Genomic DNA, 21,223 nt, shown 5'->3' on the forward strand with positions numbered 1-21,223 from the left:
TTCCAAGAATTCTTGAGTAGTTGCAGAAGGGTCTAGATAGAGGTTTGTCAGCCAGTTCTCTGAAAGGTCAGATTTCGACTCTTTCTGTTTTGTTTCATAAGAATAAAAGTCCAGATTTCTTTCATGTAATTAGCAAGAGTCCATGAGCTAGTGACGTATGGGATATACATTCCTACCAGGAGGGGCAAAGTTTCCCAAACCTCAAAATGCCTATAAATACACCCCTCACCACACCCACAATTCAGTTTTACAAACTTTGCCTCCGATGGAGGTGGTGAAGTAAGTTTGTGCTAGATTCTACGTTGATATGCGCTCCGCAGCAAGTTGGAGCCCGGTTTTCCTCTCAGCGGGCAGTGAATGTCAGAGGGATGTGAGGAGAGTATTGCCTATTTGAATGCAGTGATCTCCTTCTACGGGGTCTATTTCATAGGTTCTCTGTTATCGGTCGTAGAGATTAATCTCTTACCTCCCTTTTCAGATCGACGATATACTCTTATATATACCATTACCTCTGCTGATTCTCGTTTCAGTACTGGTTTGGCTTTCTACAAACATGTAGATGAGTGTCCTGGGGTAAGTAAATCTTATTTTCTGTGACACTCTAAGCTATGGTTGGGCACTTTGTTTATAAAGTTCTAAATATATGTATTCAAACATTTATTTGCCTTGACTCAGAATGTTCAACTTTCCTTATTTTTCAGACAGTCAGTTTCATATTTGGGATAATGCATTTGATTTAATAATTTTTTCTTACCTTCAAAAATTTGACTTTTTTCCCTGTGGGCTGTTAGGCTCGCGGGGGCTGAAAATGCTTCATTTTATTGCGTCATTCTTGGCGCGGACTTTTTTGGCGCAAAAATTCTTTTCCGTTTCCAGCGTCATACGTGTCGCCGGAAGTTGCGTCATTTTTTGATGTTATTTTGCGCCAAAAATGTCGGCGTTCCGGATGTGGCGTCATTTTTGGCGCCAAAAAGCATTTAGGCGCCAAATAATGTGGGCGTCTTATTTGGCGCTAAAAAATATGGGCGTCTCTTTTGTCTCCACATTATTTAAGTCTCATTTTTCATTGCTTCTGGTTGCTAGAAGCTTGTTCTTTGGCATTTTTTCCCATTCCTGAAACTGTCATTTAAGGAATTTGATCAATTTTGCTTTATATGTTGTTGTTTTTTCTCTTACATATTGCAAGATGTCTCACGTTGCATCTGAGTCAGAAGATACTACAGGAAAATCGCTGTCTAGTGCTGGATCTACCAAAGCTAAGTGTATCTGCTGTAAACTTTTGGTAGCTATTCCTCCAGCTGTTGTTTGTATTGATTGTCATGACAAACTTGTTAATGCAGATAATATTTCCTTTAGTAAAGTACCATTGCCTGTTGCAGTTCCTTCAACATCTAAGGTGCAGAATGTTCCTGATGACATAAGAGATTTTGTTTCCCATAAAGAAGGCTATGTCTGTTATTTCTCCTTCTAGTAAACGTAAAAAATCTTTTAAAACTTCTCTCCCTACAGATGAATTTTTAAATGAACATCATCATTCTGATTCTGATGACTCTTCTGGTTCAGAGGATTCTGTCTCAGAGGTTGATGCTGATAAATCTTCATATTTATTTAAAATGGAATTTATTCGTTCTTTACTTAAAGAAGTTCTAATTGCTTTAGAAATAGAGGATTCTGGTCCTCTTGATACTAATTCTAAACGTTTGGATAAGGTATTTAAATCTCCTGTGGTTATTCCAGAAGTTTTTCCTGTTCCTAATGCTATTTCTGCAGTAATTTCCAAAGAATGGGATAAATTGGGTAATTCATTTACTCCTTCTAAACGTTTTAAGCAATTATATCCTGTGCCGTCTGACAGATTAGAATTTTGGGACAAAATCCCTAAAGTTGATGGGGCTATTTCTACCCTTGCTAAACGTACTACTATTCCTACGTCAGATGGTACTTCGTTTAAGGATCCTTTAGATAGGAAAATTGAATCCTTTCTAAGAAAAGCTTATCTGTGTTCAGGTAATCTTCTTAGACCTGCTATATCTTTGGCTGATGTTGCTGCAGCTTCAACTTTTTGGTTGGAAACCTTAGCGCAACAAGTAACACATCATGATTCTCATGATATTATTATTCTTCTTCAGCATGCTAATAATTTTATCTGTGATGCCATCTTTGATATTATCAGGGTTGATGTCAGGTTTATGTCTCTAGCTATTTTAGCTAGAAGAGCTTTATGGCTTAAGACTTGGAATGCTGATATGGCTTCTAAATCAACTCTACTTTCCATTTCTTTCCAGGGTAACAAATTATTTGGTTCTCAGTTGGATTCTATTATTTCAACTGTTACTGGTGGGAAAGGAACTTTTTTACCACAGGATAAAAAATCTAAGGGTAAAAACAGAGCTAATAATCGTTTTCGTTCCTTTCGTTTCAACAAAGAACAAAAACCTGATCCTTCATCCTCAGGAGCAGTTTCAGTTTGGAAACCATCTCCAATCTGGAATAAATCCAAGCCAGCCAGAAAGGCAAAGCCTGCTTCTAAGTCCACATGAAGGTGCGGCCCTCAGAGATTTTTTCTTTCCCGTGTCCCAGTAAATCCAGTAAAAGCTCAAGCATTTCTGAATTGTGTTTCAGATCTAGAGTTGACTGGAGTAATTATGCCAGTTCCAGTTCAGGAACAGGGGATGGGGTTTTATTCAAATCTCTTCATTGTACCAAAGAAGGAGAATTCCTTCAGACCAGTTCTGGATCTAAAAATATTGAATCGTTATGTAAGGATACCAACGTTCAAGATGGTAACTGTAAGGACTATCTTGCCTTTTGTTCAGCAAGGGAATTATATGTCCACAATAGATTTACAGGATGCATATCTGCATATTCCGATTCATCCGGATCATTATCGGTTCCTGAGATTCTCTTTTCTGGACAAGCATTACCAGTTTGTGGCTCTGCCGTTTGGCCTTGCTACAGCTCCAAGAATTTTTACAAAGGTTCTCGGTGCCCTTCTGTCTGTAATCAGAGAACAGGGTATTGTGGTATTTCCTTATTTGGACGATATCTTGGTACTTGCTCAGTCTTCACATTTAGCAGAATTTCATACGAATCGACTTGTGTTGTTTCTTCAAGATCATGGTTGGAGGATCAATTTACCAAAAAGTTCATTGATTCCTCAGACAAGGGTAACCTTTCTGGGTTTCCAAATAGATTCAGTGTCCATGACTCTGTCTTTAACAGACAAGAGGCGTCTAAAACTGATGGCAGCTTGTCGAAACCTTCAGTCACAATCATTCCCTTCGGTAGCCTTATGCATGGAGATTCTAGGTCTTATGACTGCTGCATCGGACGCGATCCCCTTTTGCTCGTTTTCACATGCGACCTCTTCAGCTTTGTATGCTGAATCAATGGTGCAAGGATTACACAAAGATATCTCAATTAATATCTTTAAAACCGATTGTTCGACACTCTCTAACGTGGTGGACAGATCACCATTGTTTAATTCAGGGGGCTTCTTTTGTGCTTCCGACCTGGACTGTAATTTCAACAGATGCAAGTCTCTCAGGTTGGGGAGCTGTGTGGGGATCTCTGTCGGCACAAGGAGTTTGGGAATCTCAGGAGGTGAGATTACCGATCAATATTTTGGAACTCCGTGCAATTTTCAGAGCTCTTCAGTTTTGGCCTCTTCTGAAGAGAGAATCGTTCATTTGTTTTCAGACAGACAATGTCACAACTGTGGCATACATCAATCATCAAGGAGGAACTCACAGTCCTCTGGCTATGAAAGAAGTATCTCGAATTTTGGTTTGGGCGGAATCCAGCTCCTGTCTAATCTCTGCGGTTCATATCCCAGGTGTAGACAATTGGGAAGCGGATTATCTCAGTCGCCAAACGTTGCATCCGGGCGAATGGTCTCTTCACCCAGAGGTATTTCTTCAGATCGTTCAAATGTGGGAACTTCCAGAAATAGATTTGATGGCGTCCCATCTAAACAAGAAACTTCCCAGGTATCTGTCCAGATCCCGGGATCCTCAGGCGGAGGCAGTGGATGCATTATCACTTCCTTGGAAGTATCATCCTGCCTATATCTTTCCGCCTCTAGTTCTTCTTCCAAGAGTAATCTCCAAGATTCTGAAGGAATGCTCGTTTGTTCTGCTGGTAGCTCCGGCATGGCCTCACAGGTTTTGGTATGCGGATCTTGTCCGGATGGCCTCTTGCCAACCGTGGACTCTTCCGTTAAGACCAGACCTTCTGTCACAAGGTCCTTTTTTCCATCAGGATCTGAAATCCTTAAATTTAAAGGTATGGAGATTGAACGCTTGATTCTTCGTCAGAGGTTTCTCTGACGCTGTGATTAATACTATGTTACAGGCTCGTAAATCTGTATCTAGAGAGATATATTATAGAGTCTGGAAGACTTATATTTCTTGGTGTATTTCTCATCATTTTTCTTGGCATTCTTTTAGAATTCCGAGAATTTTACAGTTTCTTCAGGATGTTTTAGATAAAGGTTTATCCGCAAGTTCTTTGAAAGGACAAATCTCTGCTCTTTCTGTTCTTTTTCACAGAAAGATTGCTATTCTTCCTGATATTCATTGTTTTGTACAAGCTTTGGTTCGTATAAAACCTGTCATTAAGTCAATTTCTCCTCCTTGGAGTTTGAATTTGGTTCTGGGGGCTCTTCAAGCTCCTCCGTTTGAACCTATGCATTCATTGGACATTAAATTACTTTCTTGGAAAGTTTTGTTCCTTTTGGCCATCTCTTCTGCCAGAAGAGTCTCTGAATTATCTGCTCTTTCTTGTGAGTCTCCTTTTCTGATTTTTCATCAGGATAAGGCGGTGTTGCGAACTTCTTTTGAATTTTTACCTAAAGTTGTGAATTCCAACAACATTAGTAGAGAAATTGTGGTTCCTTCATTATGTCCTAATCCTAAGAATTTTAAGGAGAAATCGTTGCATTCTTTGGATGTTGTTAGAGCTTTGAAATATTATGTTGAAGCTACTAAATCTTTCAGAAAGACTTCTAGTCTATTTGTTATCTTTTCCGGTTCTAGAAAAGGCCAGAAAGCTTCTGCCATTTCTTTGGCATCTTGGTTGAAATCTTTAATTCATCTTGCCTATGTTGAGTCGGGTAAAACTCCGCCTCAGAGAATTACAGCTCATTCTACTAGGTCAGTTTCTACTTCCTGGGCGTTTAGGAATGAAGCTTCAGTTGATCAGATTTGCAAAGCAGCAACTTGGTCCTCTTTGCATACTTTTACTAAATTCTACCATTTTGATGTATTTTCTTCTTCTGAAGCAGTCTTTGGTAGAAAAGTACTTCAGGCAGCGGTTTCAGTTTGAATCTTCTGCTTATGTTTTTCGTTAAACTTTATTTTGGGTGTGGATTATTTTCAGCAGGAATTGGCTGTCTTTATTTTATCCCTCCCTCTCTAGTGACTCTTGTGTGGAAAGATCCACATCTTGGGTAATCATTATCCCATACGTCACTAGCTCATGGACTCTTGCTAATTACATGAAAGAAAACATAATTTATGTAAGAACTTACCTGATAAATTCATTTCTTTCATATTAGCAAGAGTCCATGAGGCCCGCCCTTTTTTTGTGGTGGTTATGTTTTTGTATAAAGCACAATTATTCCAATTCCTTATTTTATATGCTTTCGCACTTTTTTATCACCCCACTTCTTGGCTATTCGTTAAACTGAATTGTGGGTGTGGTGAGGGGTGTATTTATAGGCATTTTGAGGTTTGGGAAACTTTGCCCCTCCTGGTAGGAATGTATATCCCATACGTCACTAGCTCATGGACTCTTGCTAATATGAAAGAAATGAATTTATCAGGTAAGTTCTTACATAAATTATGTTTTTCATGCCTGATGACCATTAAACCGGTTATTCATCCAGTTTCTTCTCCTTGGAATGGTAATCTGATTTTGAGAGTTCTTCATACGCCTCCTTTTGAGCCAATGCGTGGTTTAGACCTTCAGCTTATATCCTTGAAGGTTCTTTTTCTTCTAGCTGTTTCTTCGGCTAGAAGGGTTTCTGAGCTTTCAGCTTTGTCATGCAAATCTCCTTTTCTGAAGCTTCTATTGATAAGATTTGTAAGGCAGCTACTTGGTCTTCTTTGCACACATTTTCAAAGTTTCATAACATTGATGTGTATGCTTCTTCTGAAACTGCTTTTGTAGTGCCTGATACGTACTTTCACTATTTGTCTCCCCTATTTCACAGTTTTCTTGGGGACGCAACTGCTTGAGTATAGATTGCCACATGTGATGACTTATGGACTTTCACCATCTGATAAAAGAATACAACTTTATGCTTACCTGATAACTTAATTTATTTCATGATGTTGAGTCCACAAGCCCCACCCTTTTGTTGGTCAGGTGGCAGCAGTATTTGTTTTCTCTTGTTAAGTGTATTCAGTCCACGGGTCATCCATTACTTATGGGATATATTCCCTTCCCAACAGGAAGTTGCAAGAGGATCACCCAAGCAGAGCTGCTATATAGCTCCTCCCCTCACATGTCATAGCCAGTCATTCTCTTGCAACCCTCAACAGAGTAGGAGGTCGTGAGAGGAGTGTGGAGTTTTTACACTTAATTATTTCTTCAATCAAAAGTTTATTTTAAATGGTACCGGAGTGTGCTGTTTTTCTCTCAGGCAGTATTTAGAAGAAGAATCTGCCTGCGTTTTCTATGATCTTAGCAGAAGTAACTAAGATCCACTGGCTGTTCTCGCACATTCTGAGGAATGGGGTAACTTCAGACAGGGAATAGCATGCGGGGTCCCCTGCAAACGAGGTATGTGCAGTAAAATATTTTTCTAAGGAATGGAATTGACTAAGAAAATACTGCTGATACCGATGTAATGTAAGTACAGCCTTTAAATGCAGTAGTAGTGACTGGTATCAGGCTGATGAATGTATGTGTAGTAAAGTAATTTTCTAAGGAATGGAATTTGACTAAGAAAATACTGTTAATACTGAAGTAATGTATGAGCCTTAACTACAGTGGAAGCGACTGGTAGCAGGCTTATTGATAACACTACATAACGTTTAAAATGTATGTTTAAAACGTTTACTGGCATGTTAATCGTTTTTGTGAGGTACTTTGGTGATAAAACTTATTGGGGCATGATTTTTTCCACATGGCTGACGTATATTTCTGCATAGAAATGGTTAATTGAGGTTTCCCACTGTTGTAATATGACTGGGAGGGGCCTATTTTAGAGCTTTTTTGCGCAGTAAAAATTCAGTCACAGTCTTCCTGCTTCTTCCTCCTTGATCCAGGACGTCTCTAGAGAGCTCAGGGGTCTTCAAAATTCATTTTGAGGGAGGTAATCAGTCACAGCAGACCTGTGACAGTGTGTTAGACTGTGATCAAAACGTTAATTGTTAAATTGTTTATCCGTTTTGGGTATTAAGGGGTTAATCATCCATTTGCTAGTGGGTGCAATACTTTGCTAACTTAATACATTTACTGTGAAAATTTGGTTGCTATAACTGATTTGGTTCATTGTTATTTCAACTGTGACAGTTTTTTGTGCTTCTTAAAGGCGCAGTAGCGTTTTTTATATTGCTTGTAAATTTATTGAAAGTATTTTCCAAGCTTGCTAGTCTCATTGCTAGTCTGTTTAAACATGTCTGACACAGATGAATCTGTTTGTTCACTATGTTTGAAGGCCAATGTGGAGCCCCATAGAAATATGTGTACTAAATGTATTGATGTCACTTTAAATAAAAGTCAGTCTTTATCTGTAAAGAAATTATCACCAGACAACGAGGGGGAAGTTATGCCGACTAACTCTCCTCACGTGTCAGTACCTTCGCCTCCCGCTCAGGAGGCGCGTGATATTGTGGCGCCAAGTACATCAGAGAGGCCCATACAAATCACTTTGCAAGACATGGCTACTGTTATGACAGAAGTATTATCTAAATTGCCAGAATTAAGAGGCAAGCGCGATAGCTCTGGGTTAAGGACAGAGCGCGCTGATGATGTGAGAGCCATGTCTGATACTGCGTCACAATATGCAGAACATGAGGACGGAGAGCTTCATTCTGTGGGTGACGGATCTGATCCAGGGAGACCGGATTCAGAGATTTCTAATTTTAAATTTTAGCTTGAGAACCTCCGTGTATTGCTAGGGGAGGTATTAGCGGCTCTGAATAATTGTAACACGGTTGCAATTCCAGAGAAATTATGTAGGCTGGATAGATACTATGCGGTGCCGGTGTGTACTGACGTTTTTCCTATACCTAAAAGGCTTACAGAGATTATTAGCAAGGAGTGGGATAGACCCGGTGTGCCCTTTTCCCCTCCTCCGATATTTAGGAAAATGTTTCCAATAGACGCCACCACACGAGACTTATGACAGACGGTCCCTAAGGTGGAGGGAGCAGTTTCTACTTTAGCTAAGCGTACCACTATCCCGGTGGAGGATAGTTGTGCTTTTTCGGATCCAATGGATAAAAAATTAGGTTACCTTAAGAAAATGTTTGTTCAACAAGGTTTTATCTTACAGCCCCTTGCATGCATTGCGCCTGTCACTGCTGCTGCGGCATTCTGGTTTGAGTAATCAAAGGCCAAACAGTCTAATTTTCGTGCCTTTCGTAACTTCAAGGCAGGAGCAGCATCAACTTCCTCTGCTCCAAAACAGGAAGGAACTGTTGCTCGTTACAGACAGGGTTGGAAAGCTAACCAGTCCTGGAACAGAAAGCCTACTTCTGCCCCTAAGACAGCATGAAGAGAGGGCCCCCTATCCGGAAACGGATCTAGTGGGGGGCAGACTTTCTCTCTTCGCCCAGGCTTGGGCAAGAGATGTCCAGGATCACTTGGCGTTGGAGATCATATCTCAGGGATATCTTCTGGACTTCAAAGCTTCTCCTCCACAAGGGAGATTTCATCTTTCAAGGTTATCAGCAAACCAAATAAAGAAAGAGGCATTTCTACGCTGTGTACAAGACCTCCTAGTAATGGGGGTGATCCATCCAGTTCCGCGGACGGAACAAGGGCAAGGATTTTACTCAAATCTGTTTGTGGTTCCCAAGAAAGAGGGAACCTTCAGACCAATCTTGGATCTAAAGATCTTAAACAAATTCCTAAGAGTTCCATCATTCAAAATGGAAACTATTCGAACCATCCTACCCATGATCCAAGAGGGTCAGTATATGACCACAGTGGACTTAAAGGATGCCTACCTTCACATACCGATTCACAAAGATCATTATCGGTACCTAAGATTTGCCTTTCTAGACAGGCATTACCAGTTTGTAGCTCTTCCCTTCGGGTTGGCTACGGCCCCGAGAATTTTTACAAAGGTTCTGGGCTCACTTCTGGCGGTGCTAAGACCGCGAGGCATAGCGGTGGCTCCGTACCTAGACGACATTCTGATACAAGCGTCAAGTTTTCAAATTGCCAAGTCTCATACAGAGAGAGTTCTGGCATTTCTGAGGTCGCATGTGTGGAAGGTGAACGTGGAAAAGAGTTCTCTATTACCACTCACAAGGGTTCCTTTCCTAGGGACTCTTATAGATTCTGTAGAGATGAAAATTTACCTGACGGAGTCCAGGTTATTAAAGCTTCTAAATGCTTGCCGTGTCCTTCATTCCATTCCACGCCCGTCAGTAGCTCAGTGCATGGAAGTAATCTGCTTAATGGTAGCGGCAATGGACATAGTGCCATTTGCGCGCCTGCATCTCAGACCGCTGCAATTATGCATGCTAAGTCAGTGGAATGGGGATTACTCAGATTTGTCCCCTCTACTAAATCTGGATCAAGAGACCAGAGATTCTCTTCTCTGGTGGCTTTCTCGGGTCCATCTGTCCAAAGGGATGACCTTTCGCAGTCCAGATTGGACTATTGTACCAACAGATGCCAGCCTGCTAGGTTGGGGCGCAGTCTGGAACTCCCTGAAGGCTCAGGGATCGTGGACTCAGGAGGAAAAACTCCTCCCAATAAATATTCTGGAATTAAGAGCAATATTCAATGCTCTTCTAGCTTGGCCTCAGTTAGCAACACTGAGGTTCATCAGATTTCAGTCGGACAACATCACCAGGAGTTCCCTAGCGATGTTAGAAGTCTCAAAGATAATTCGCTGGGCAGAGTCTCACTCTTGCCACCTGTCAGCGATCTACATCCCAGGCGTGGAGAACTGGGAGGCGGACTTTCTAAGTCGCCAGACTTTTCATCCGGGGGAGTGGGAACTTCATCCGGAGGTCTTCGCTCAACTGATTCGTCGTTGGGGCAAACCGGAACTGGATCTCATGGCGTCTCGCCAGAACACCAAACTTCCTTGTTACGGATCCAGGTCCAGGGACCCAGGAGCGGCGCTGATAGATGCTCTAGCAGCCCCTTGGGTTTTCAACATGGCTTATGTGTTTCCACCATTTCCGCTGCTTCCTCGACTGATTGCCAAGATCAAACAGGAGAGAGCATCGGTGATTCTGATAGCGCCTGCGTGGCCACGCAGGACCTGGTATGCAGACCTAGTGGACATGTCGTCCTGTCCACCATGGTCTCTGCCTCTGAGGCAGGACCTTCTAATTCAGGGTCCTTTCAATCATCCAAATCTAATTTCTCTGAGACTGACTGCATGGAGATTGAACGCTTGATTCTATCAAAGCGTGGCTTCTCGGAGTCGGTTATTGATACCTTAATACAGGCTCGGAAACCTGTTACCAGAAAAATTTACCATAAGATATGGCGTAAATACTTGTATTGGTGTGAATCCAAGAGTTACTCATGGAGTAAGGTTAGGATTCCTAGGATATTGTCTTTTCTACAAGAGGGTTTAGAAAAGGGCTTATCTGCTAGTTCGTTAAAGGGACAGATTTCTGCTCTGTCTATTCTTTTACACAAACGTCTGGCAGAGGTTCCAGACGTTCAGGCTTTTTGTCAGGCTTTGGCTAGGATTAAGCCTGTGTTTAAGACTGTTGCTCCGCCGTGGAGCTTAAACTTAGTTCTTAAAGTTCTTCAAGGTGTTCCGTTTGAACCCCTTCATTCCATTGATATTAAGCGGTTATCTTGGAAAGTTCTGTTTTTGATGGCTATTTCCTCGGCTCGAAGAGTCTCTGAGTTATCTGCCTTACATTGTGATTCTCCTTATCTGATTTTCCATTCAGACAAGGTAGTTCTGCGTACTAAACCTGGGTTCTTACCTAAGGTAGTTTCTAACAGCAACATCAATCAAGATATTGTTGTTCCATCATTATGTCCTAACCCTTCTTCAAAGAAGGAAAGACTTTTGCATAATCTGGACGTAGTCCGTGCCCTGAAGTTCTATTGACCGGCAACTAAAGATTTTCGTCAAACTTCTTCCCTGTTTGTCGTTTAGTCTGGACAGAGGAGAGGTCAAAAAGCTTCGGCTACCTCTCTCTCCTTTTGGCTTCATAGCATAATACGTTTAGCCTTTGAGACAGCTGGACAGCAGCCCCCTGAAAGAATTACAGCTCATTCCACTAGAGCTGTGGCTTCCACCTGGGCCTTTAAGAATGAGGCCTCTGTTGAACAGATTTGCAAGGCTGCGACTTGGTCTTCGCTTCATACCTTTTCAAAATTTTACAAATTTGACTCTTTTGCTTCTTCGGAGGCTGTTTTTGGGAGAAAGGTTCTACAGGCTGTGGTTCCTTCCGTTTAAATTTCCTGCCTGGTCCCTCCCATCATCCGTGTACTTTAGCTTTGGTATTGGTATCCCATAAGTAATGGATGACCCGTGGACTGAATACACTTAACAAGAGAAAACATAATTTATGCTTACCTGATAAATTTATTTCTCTTGTAGTGTATTCAGTCCACGGCCCGCCCTGTCTTTTTGAGGCAGATCTAAATTTTAATTAAAACTCCAGTCACCACTGCACCCTATAGTTTCTCCTTTCTTGTCTTGTTTCGGTTGAATGACTGGATATGACATGTGAGGGGAGGAGCTATATAGCAGCTCTGCTTGGGTGATCCTCTTGCAACTTCCTGTTGGGAAGGGAATATATCCCATAAGTAATGGATGACCCGTGGACTGAATACACTACAAGAGAAATAAATTTATCAGGTAAGCATAAATTATGTTTTTGCCCTTCTTTACCCCACTTTTTCTTTCCTTTTTTCCCTCATCTACTTGGCTATATGTATGACTGAGGATCATGGGAAGTGGAAGGGATTTAAAGCTCTAGTGTGTTAGTGTCTTTTGCCTCCTCCTAGTGGTCAGGAGGGGATTTTTATTTTTATTTTCCACACCTTATGACTCCTGGACTCTCACAATGATGAAAGAAATTAATTGATCAGTTAAGCATAAATTTTGTTTATTAATAGGGCTAAATCTGCCTTTAGCATTAACCCACAGTTTAATATAATCACACAATCAGGATCACAAAAGTTAAAAGTTTAATAACATATAATAATAATCAAAGAATAATAAAGTAATTTTTAGTACTTCACACTGCTGGCGTGTCATGTTGCTTGTCTGGGTTTATGAATTTCAACCAATATGTAAAACCTGTTTAAAACATTTTCGAAATGCGTTCTGGTCACAAAAACACACTTTGTCTCACATTGGGGACACTTTAAACCTATTTAAAAATTATTTTTGACCTATCTCGAGCCACCACATTGCAATTTACTCATGCACTTTTCTCTGGGAATTAACTAGACTTATTTGCACATGCATTCATTCAATTATGGGAATAAAGGAAGTGACTTACAAAGGATTCATTAATATTGTTTCAATGTCTATCCCAGCTTTATAGTTATCCCTGTTTTACAAAAACTAGATTGATAATAACTGGTCAATCATGCTACCTTGATTGAACAGTAATTAAAGTGATTGTAAACTTAAATGGACAGTCAACTCCAAAATGTATGTTGTGTAAAAAGATAGATAATCCCTGTATTACCCATTCCACAGTTTTGTTACCTTGTATCTAAACCTGTTATCACAACCCCCTGATCACATGGTTATTTATTATCTATTGACTTGCATTTTAGCCAATTAGTGCAGTGTCGGCCACAACTCCACAGGAAAGAGCACAATGATATCTATATGGCCCACATGACTTAGCAGTGTCTTGTATGAAAAGCTAATAAAATGCATGTAATAAGAGGCTGTCTGTAGTGGCTTAGAAACAGGCAGAAATATAGAGGTTTAAATGTTATAAAGTATATTTATAACAATGTTCGCTGTGCAGAGCTGGGCGAATGAGTAGAAAAACATTATCTTTTTAAACAACAATAATTTTGTTGTTGACTGTCTTTTTAAGCTATTCTGTCAACACTATTTGTAATAAAAAAGTAAATGAAGGGCCCTTTCATTCAGCAAAATCATTGTAGATGCTAAAATATATAATTACCTTTTCATTTTCTTATACATTCGCAAAATCTTTTTCTGTGTAAAATGATGAATCGCTCTGTAGCCAATAGTAACTTGCCCCCTTCAGCTTACATTGTGATTCGTCATTTTACACAGAAAAAAAAACTATGCTTTGGAGGAACGGCGGAATGTATAAGAAAATGAAAAGGTAATGTATTTCTATATTTTAGCGTCTTCAATAATTTTGCTGAAAGAAAGTGCCCTTCATTTACTTTTTTATTACAAATGGTGTTTACAGAATAGCTTAAGTTTATCAACTTTAATTACAAAGTTGCGCATGTTTATTAAAAACAAATTTTTACATCATAACTTTGTAAGGATATTGTCCTTAATTTCTGCATCACATTCTCTTTATGCTTGTATCAAAGTACACGCAAATATTCATACCATCTTCTTTGTATTTAGTTAAAGGGACATTCCAGTCAAAATTGAAATCTCCATGTATTAGCAAAAATGCAACAGCATTTTAAACATAGCACTTTCTCAGAGAGCCGAAGGTTCGTGTACTATCTGGTAATGACTCAATTTGTTAATTGCTGACATGATACAAGCCCCACTGGTGCTCCGAGCAGCTGCGGTTTTTAAAATGATGGTGCACTGAGAATATCTAGCTATGCTTCACATGCACGTGCAGAGAAAAATATTAACACTAAAACAGTGATAACTTTTACTAGAATTTTTTTGCCAATACATGTATATTGCAAATATGTTTCTATTCAAAGATGTAATTTATGTGCATTTATATTTTGTCTGGAATGTCCCTTTAAGGTTAAAACTGTTTAGATTTTTAGTTTCACATGGCAAATTGTATAGAATAACTTTTTTGTGTGTTAATTGTCATTGAATTTAGCATATCCTTGAAGAAAAGAATGGAAGCATCAGGGAGCTATAATACATTGCATGTTCTTCTGAAAGTAAATATTTTTCTGCATTAATTTCATACTAGAACAAAAAATTCTAATAGTTTGATAAGAGAGTACACATTTGTTTTGGGGTTTTATTCCAGGTAAGGGAAAACATTTTGTTTTCTAGAAGGATGTACAGTACATTTATTGTAATAGATAAGTTATTAGTATTGTATTCTCTACTGGGGGCGGGGGGTTATATTTTGTAGTACATGCAGAGATTTAGTGCAACATTAGAGAGTTTCCAAACGATATTATCCTGAATTTTAATTCACCAGCTATGCATATTTATTATCCAGTGAAACAAATGTCCTACATTTCTATTTTGTCTTCATGTGCATGAATAAGAACATCTAAAATGCAGTTGTGCCGTTCATATATGGTTTCTAGTCTTAGAACTAAATCATTTTATCCCTCTGCAGGTAGGAAATGAATCAAGTAAATTGAAATAATAATCCCCAGGGTTATTAGGTTATGTTCTCAATTACATTAATTTAACTGATAGATAATAATTGCTAGAAAGCAACAAGCGAATGCCTCAGAGAGAACATAGTGTCTCAAAAGAATAGCACAGGCATCCAGTGGATTGAGGTACTAATTGAAGATCTGTTTTAGTGGTGTTTGAATTGCTACATACCTGTTAGTGAAAGGCAGAAAACATTAAGGTGTTAAATTATAACAGTGATAGATGACTGCATTTTAGAAAGTTTTGTGTTTAAACTTTTGTTTTTGAGTATAAAAAAGGAACTGGCACAGATACCCTTTTTCAAACCATTTCTACTTATAATATCACATGGAGAATTAAGCAACTCACTTGTGGCCAATATATAAAGATATGAGTTCTACAAGGACAGCTTTCTAAAGTTATCCATTTTCAACAGAGAAAGGAGATGCAAAGATGATTCCTTCCTTCCTTTCAGTGTAGTGTGTAATTCCATGTGAGATCCAGAATGTTCCTTGCTAACCACTTTGAAAAGGCTTTTAGTCAGTTCAAACCACTTTATCATTAATTATTGGGGGCTGGTAAATCCCTGGCAAATGCTCTCTCCGGTTATCCTATTCCCCAGTCTGCTCAATCTTCTTAGGTGTCCTCCCCAAGAATGAATGCCCTTATAGATACACTGGTAAGCTCCCTTTAACAACTCCAATGAACTGAGTACCATAGAACCTTTTTAACCCTAACCTCTAATAGCATCCACAAAACAGTAAACATCCTCTTGGATTCCTTGGTTCATAATGAGTAATGTTGTGGGGTTGACCAGTGTATGTTAAAGTTACATTTGCTGTCTTTTCCCTTTGATGTCAACCTCATATATACCCCCTGAATCCATTAAAGATAACTATTGATCATTTAATTTATCTAAGTACAGAACATGTTCCAGTCAACAGGACTTTAAATCAGTTTGCTCTCTTGACAACTACTTTGGTTCATGCTATTACTTCTCCTTGTGGAATACTCTTCCCTTCATTCCATTTCCTTTGTTTACTCCAAGCCTCTTTCTTGACCTCGGGAAAGTAAAGGAATCTCAGGTTTGGTTACAGGCTTTCCACCAAAGATTTGCCTCTTCACAATTTAGACATTGTGCTTGTGAGCACACTAATGAACGAAGGAATAAGAAGAAGATAGCAAAGATCCTCAGCCCCTAGTAAGTGCTATTGATCAAAGCAATGGGAATTTATATTGGTTTAAGGCATTTTGCTGCACAAATAAATACTTTGGTTCATGCTATTACTTCTCCTTGTGGAATACTCTTCCCTTCATTCCATTTCCTTTGTTTACTCCAAGACTCTTTCTTGACCTCGGGAAAGTAAAGGAATCTCAGGTTTGGTTACGGGTTTTCCACCAAAGATTTGCCTCTTCACAATTTAGACATTGTGCTTGTGAGCACACTAATGAACGAAGGAATAAGAAGAAGATAGCAAAGATCCTCAGCCCCTAGTAAGTGCTATTAATCAAAGCAATGGGAATTTATATTGGTTTAAGGCATTTTGCTGCACAAATAAATTATTGAACAAGTTTGTTTATAGATAATACAGAACAATTGGGACGTGATAATTTAACTCCAAAAAGCAGGCCAGACCAAATGTCCTCAGTCCAGTATTACATTACATGAGAGCAAAGAATACACCATATAAAGTGTATGTGTGTATATATATATATATATATATATATGTGTGTGTGTGTATATATATATATATATATATATTTACCTGTTTTCACAAAACATGTTTAAATACTGCAAAAATTACCTATGCCTTTATATTAAAATTGTGATTTTAGTCGCACAGTATGGCCATATTCTGGTGACTGGCTATTGCGTGACTAAGATCCCAATGTTATTATAAAAGCATTGGTGATTTTTGCCGCATTTAAAAATATTTTGTTTATTTGCAAGTGGATGTGTGCCAATATTGCCTGTTTTGTGTATCTATTTGGTCTCATTGGCTGCACTCCCAAAGATGTGTTTAAACTCTTTTTTTTTCTGTTTTTCTGTAAAAGTATAGAAACTAACCATCTTCCATTGGTTAAAGCACCCACTCAAGTATATATAAAGCCAGGTAGTCTCATTATACAGAGAAAACCCAAGAATGAAGCAGCCCATTTTGTACATTATAATAAACCTTGTGGATATATATAATAAATATATATATATATATATATATATATATATATATATATATATATATATATATATATATATATATACACACACATACATACAGTATCTCACAAAAGTGAGTACACCCCTCACATTTTTGTAAAATATTTTATTATATATTTTCATGTGACAACACTGGAGAAATGACACTTTGCTACAATGTAAAATAGTGAGTGTACTGCCTGTATAACAGTGTAAATTTGCTGTCCCTTCAAAATAACTCAACACACAGCCATTAATGTCTAAACTGTTGGCAACAAAAGTGAGTATACCCCTAAGTGGAAATGTCCAAATTGGGCTTAAAGTGTCAATATTTTGCGTGACCACCATTATTTCCCAGCACTTCCTTAACCCTCTTGGGCATGGAGTTCACCAGAGCTTCACAGGTTGCCACTGGAGTCCTCTTCCACTCCTCCATGACGACATCACAGAGCTAGTGGATGTTAGAGACCTTGCGCTCCCACACCTTCCGTTTGAGGATGCCCCACAGATGCTCCATAGGGTTTAGGTCTGGAGACATGCTTGGCCAGTCCATCACCTTTACCCTCAGCTTTTTTAGCAAGGCAGTGGTCATCTTGGAGGTGTGTTTGGGGTTGTTATCATGTTGGAATACTGCCCTGCGGCCCAGTCTCTGAAGGGAGGAGATCATTCTCTGCTTTAGTATGTCACAGTACATGTTGGTATTTATGGTTCCCTCAATTAACTGTAGCTCCCAAGTGCCGGCAGCACTCATGCAGGCACAGACCATGACACTCCCACCACCATGCTTGACTGTAGGCAAGACACACCTGTCTTTGTACTCCTCACCTGGTTGCCGCCATACACGCTTGACACCATCTGAACCAAATAAGTTTATCTTGGTCTCATTGGACCACAAGACATAGTTCCAGTAATCCATGTCCTTAGTCTGCTTGTCTTCAGCAAACTGTTTGCGGGCTTTCTTGTGCAAGCGCTTCCTTCTGGGACAACAGCCATGCAGACCAATTTGATGCAGTCTGCGGCGTATGATCTGAGCACTGACAGGCTGACCCCCACCCCTTCAACCTCTGCAGCAATGCTGGCAGCACTCATACGTCTATTTCCCAAAGATAACCTGCACCCAAAGATAAGCACATGCACTCAACTTCTTTGGTTGACCATGGCGAGGCCTGTTCTGAGTGGAACTTGTCCTGTGAAACCGCTGTATGGTCTTTCCCACCATGCTGCAGCTCGGTTTCAGGGTCTTGGCAATCTTCTTATAGCCTACGCCATTCTTTTTTTTCAGATCCTCAGAGAATTCTTTGCCATGAGGTGCCATGTTGACCTTCCAGTGACCAGTATAAGAGAGTGTGAGAGCGATAACACCAAATTTAACACACCTGCTCTCCATTCACACCTGAGACCTTGTAACACCAACGAGTCACATGACACCGGGGAGGAAAAATGGCTAATTGGGCCCAATTTGGACATTTCCACTTAGGGCTGTACTCACTTTTGTTGCCAACGGTTTAGACATTAATGGCTGTGTGTTAAGTTATTTTGAGGGGACAGCAAATTTACACTGTTATATAGGCTGTACACTCACTACTTTTCATTGTAACAAAGTATTATTTTGTCACATGAAAAGATATAATAAAATATTTACAAAAATGTGAGGAGTGTACTCCCTTTTGTGAGATACTGTGTGTGTGTATGGATGTGTGTATATGTGTGTATGTGTATATATATATATATATATATATATATATATATACATACATACACACACACACACACACACACACACACACACACACACACAGATAAGCCTGCCCAGAGGGCAGTCTATGTGTTAAAAATGCAACCCCGCAAGCTACAAAAAATAAACAAAGCTATCCAAAATAATGAAATTAAACCTAAATTAATACCCCTATAAAAATAAAAAATCCCCCCAAAATAAAAACACCCCCTAATCTAATACTAAACTACCAATAGCCCTTAAAATGGCTTTTTGTAGGGCATTGCCCTAAAGAAATCGGCTATTTTACATTAAAAATAAACAAATTCCCCCTAACAGTAAACACCCCCACCCCCAAAATAAAAAAACCTAACACTAATAAACCTAAACTACCCATTGCCCCTAAAGGAGAATTTGTATAGGCATTGCCCTTAAAATGACATTCAGCTATTTTTGAAATTGCCCAATGAACCCTAGTCTTAAATAAAACAAAAACCTCCCCAAAATTAAAAAAAAACTAACACTAAAGCCCGAAATAGGCACTCACGGTTTCAGAAGTCCAGCAAAGGTCTTCTTCCTGGCGGGTCCATCAGCGGCATGGAGGCTCCTCTTCATATGATGTTCGTCGTATACTGAATATTGAATGCAAGGTACCGCAATCAATTTGGGGTACCTTGCATTCCTATTGGATTCATTTTTCAAAACGGCCAATAGATTTAGAGCTACTGAAATCTTATTTGCTGCTCAAATCAGCCAATAAAATTTCAGTAACGCTCATCCTATTGGCTGATTTTGAAATGGCTGTTCAAATCAGTCAATAAGATTTCCGTAGCTCTCATCCTATTTCAAAATCAGCCAATAGGATGAGCGTTACTGAAATTTTATTGGCTGATTTGAGCAGCAAATAAGATTTCAGTAGCTCTAAACCTATTGGCTGTTTTGAAAAATTCAGCCAATAGGAATGCAAGGTACCCCAAATTGATTGCGGTACCTTGCATTCAATATTCAGTATACAACGGACATCGGATGAAGAGGAGCCTCCATGCCGCCGAGGACCACTGCTGACGCCGCCACAGATGACCACCGCCGAGGATTGCCACATCTAGGAAGACTGCTCCGGACCTCCGTGCCGCCTTCGCTGTGGATGAAGATGATGGACCCATCTGGAAGAAGACCTTCTCCGCTGGACTTCTGAAACAGTGAGCACCTATTTGGGGCTTTAGTGTTAGGTTTTTTTGTTTTTTTTGGGGGGGTTTTGTTTTTTTAGATTAGGGTTCATTTGGCAATTTCAAAAAGAGCTGAATGCCCTTTTAAGGGCAATGCCCATACAAATGCCCCTTTAGGGCAGTGGGTAGTTTAGGTTTATTAGTGTTAGGTTTTTTTTATTTTGGGGGGTTTTTACTGTTAGGGGGACTTTGTTTATTTTTAATGTAAAAGAGCTGATTTCTTTAGGGCAATGCCCTACAAAAAGCCCTTTTAAGGGCTATTGGTAGTTCATTGTTAGTTTAGGGGGTGTTTTTAATTTGGGGGGCTTTTTTATTTTCATAGGGATTATGTTTAATTTTTGTATTTTGGATAGTGTTGTTTATTATTTTTTTGTAATGTTAGACTTTTTTATTTTCTGTAATTTTAGATTAATGTAATGTAATTTTTTATTATTATTTTAATTGTAATGTAGTTTTCTTCTGTTATGTGTGATCAGTCCACGGGTCATCATTACTTCTGGGATATAACTCCTCCCCAACAGGAAATGCAAGAGGATTCACCCAGCAGAGCTGCATATAGCTCCTCCCCTCTACGTCAGTCCCAGTCATTCTCTTGCACCCAACGACTAGATAGGATGTGTGAGAGGACTATGGTGATTATACTTAGTTTTTATGACTTCAATCAAAAGTTTGTTATTTTAAAATAGCACCGGAGCGTGTTATTACTTCTCTGGCAGAGTTTGAGGAAGAATCTGACAGAGATTTTTTACTATGATTTTAACCGGAGTCGTTAAGATCATATTGCTGTTCTCGACCATCTGAGGGAGGTAAAGGCTTCAGATCAGGGGACAGCGGGCAGATGAATCTGCATTGAGGTATGTGGCAGTTTTTATTTTCTGAATGGAATTGATGAGAAAAGCCTGCCATACCGTTAAAATGACATGTATGTATACACTTCAGTATTCTGGGGATGGTATTTCACCGGAACTACTGTGTTAAGGTCACTAATCCTTTTAATAACTATTCTCATGTTAAACGTTTTTGCTGGAATGTAGAATCGTTTACATTGCTGAGGTACTGTGTGAATAAATGTTTGGGCATTATTTTCCACTTGGCAGTTTTTTGCTTTAATTGTGACAGTTTCGTTTCTCTTCACTGCTGTGTGGGAGAGGGAGGGGCCGTTTTTGGCGCTCTTTGCTACGCATCAAAAAATTCCAGTCAGCTACTTTTATATGTCCTGCATGATCCGGTTCATTTCTGACAGATCTCAGGGGTCTTCAAACTTCTTTGAAGGGAGGTAAATTCTCTCAGCAGAGCTGTGAGAATTCTTATAGTGACTGTGTATAAAAAAACGTTGTTTTGTTTTCTTATGTACAAATTTAATTAGTGTTGTTTTTTACTAATGGGAACAAACCTTT

At 39.4% G+C, this 21,223-nt stretch overlaps 1 protein-coding gene across 1 annotated transcript in view; it reads left to right on the forward strand.

Annotated features, from left to right (window-relative positions):
• NSF (N-ethylmaleimide sensitive factor, vesicle fusing ATPase) overlaps positions 1–21,223 on the forward strand; it is a 303,795-nt gene that overhangs the window by 258,607 nt on the left and 23,965 nt on the right. The window lies entirely within an intron of this gene.

Source organism: Bombina bombina, chromosome 1 (assembly GCF_027579735.1).
Source record: "Bombina bombina isolate aBomBom1 chromosome 1, aBomBom1.pri, whole genome shotgun sequence".
Lineage (NCBI taxonomy): Eukaryota > Metazoa > Chordata > Amphibia > Anura > Bombinatoridae > Bombina > Bombina bombina.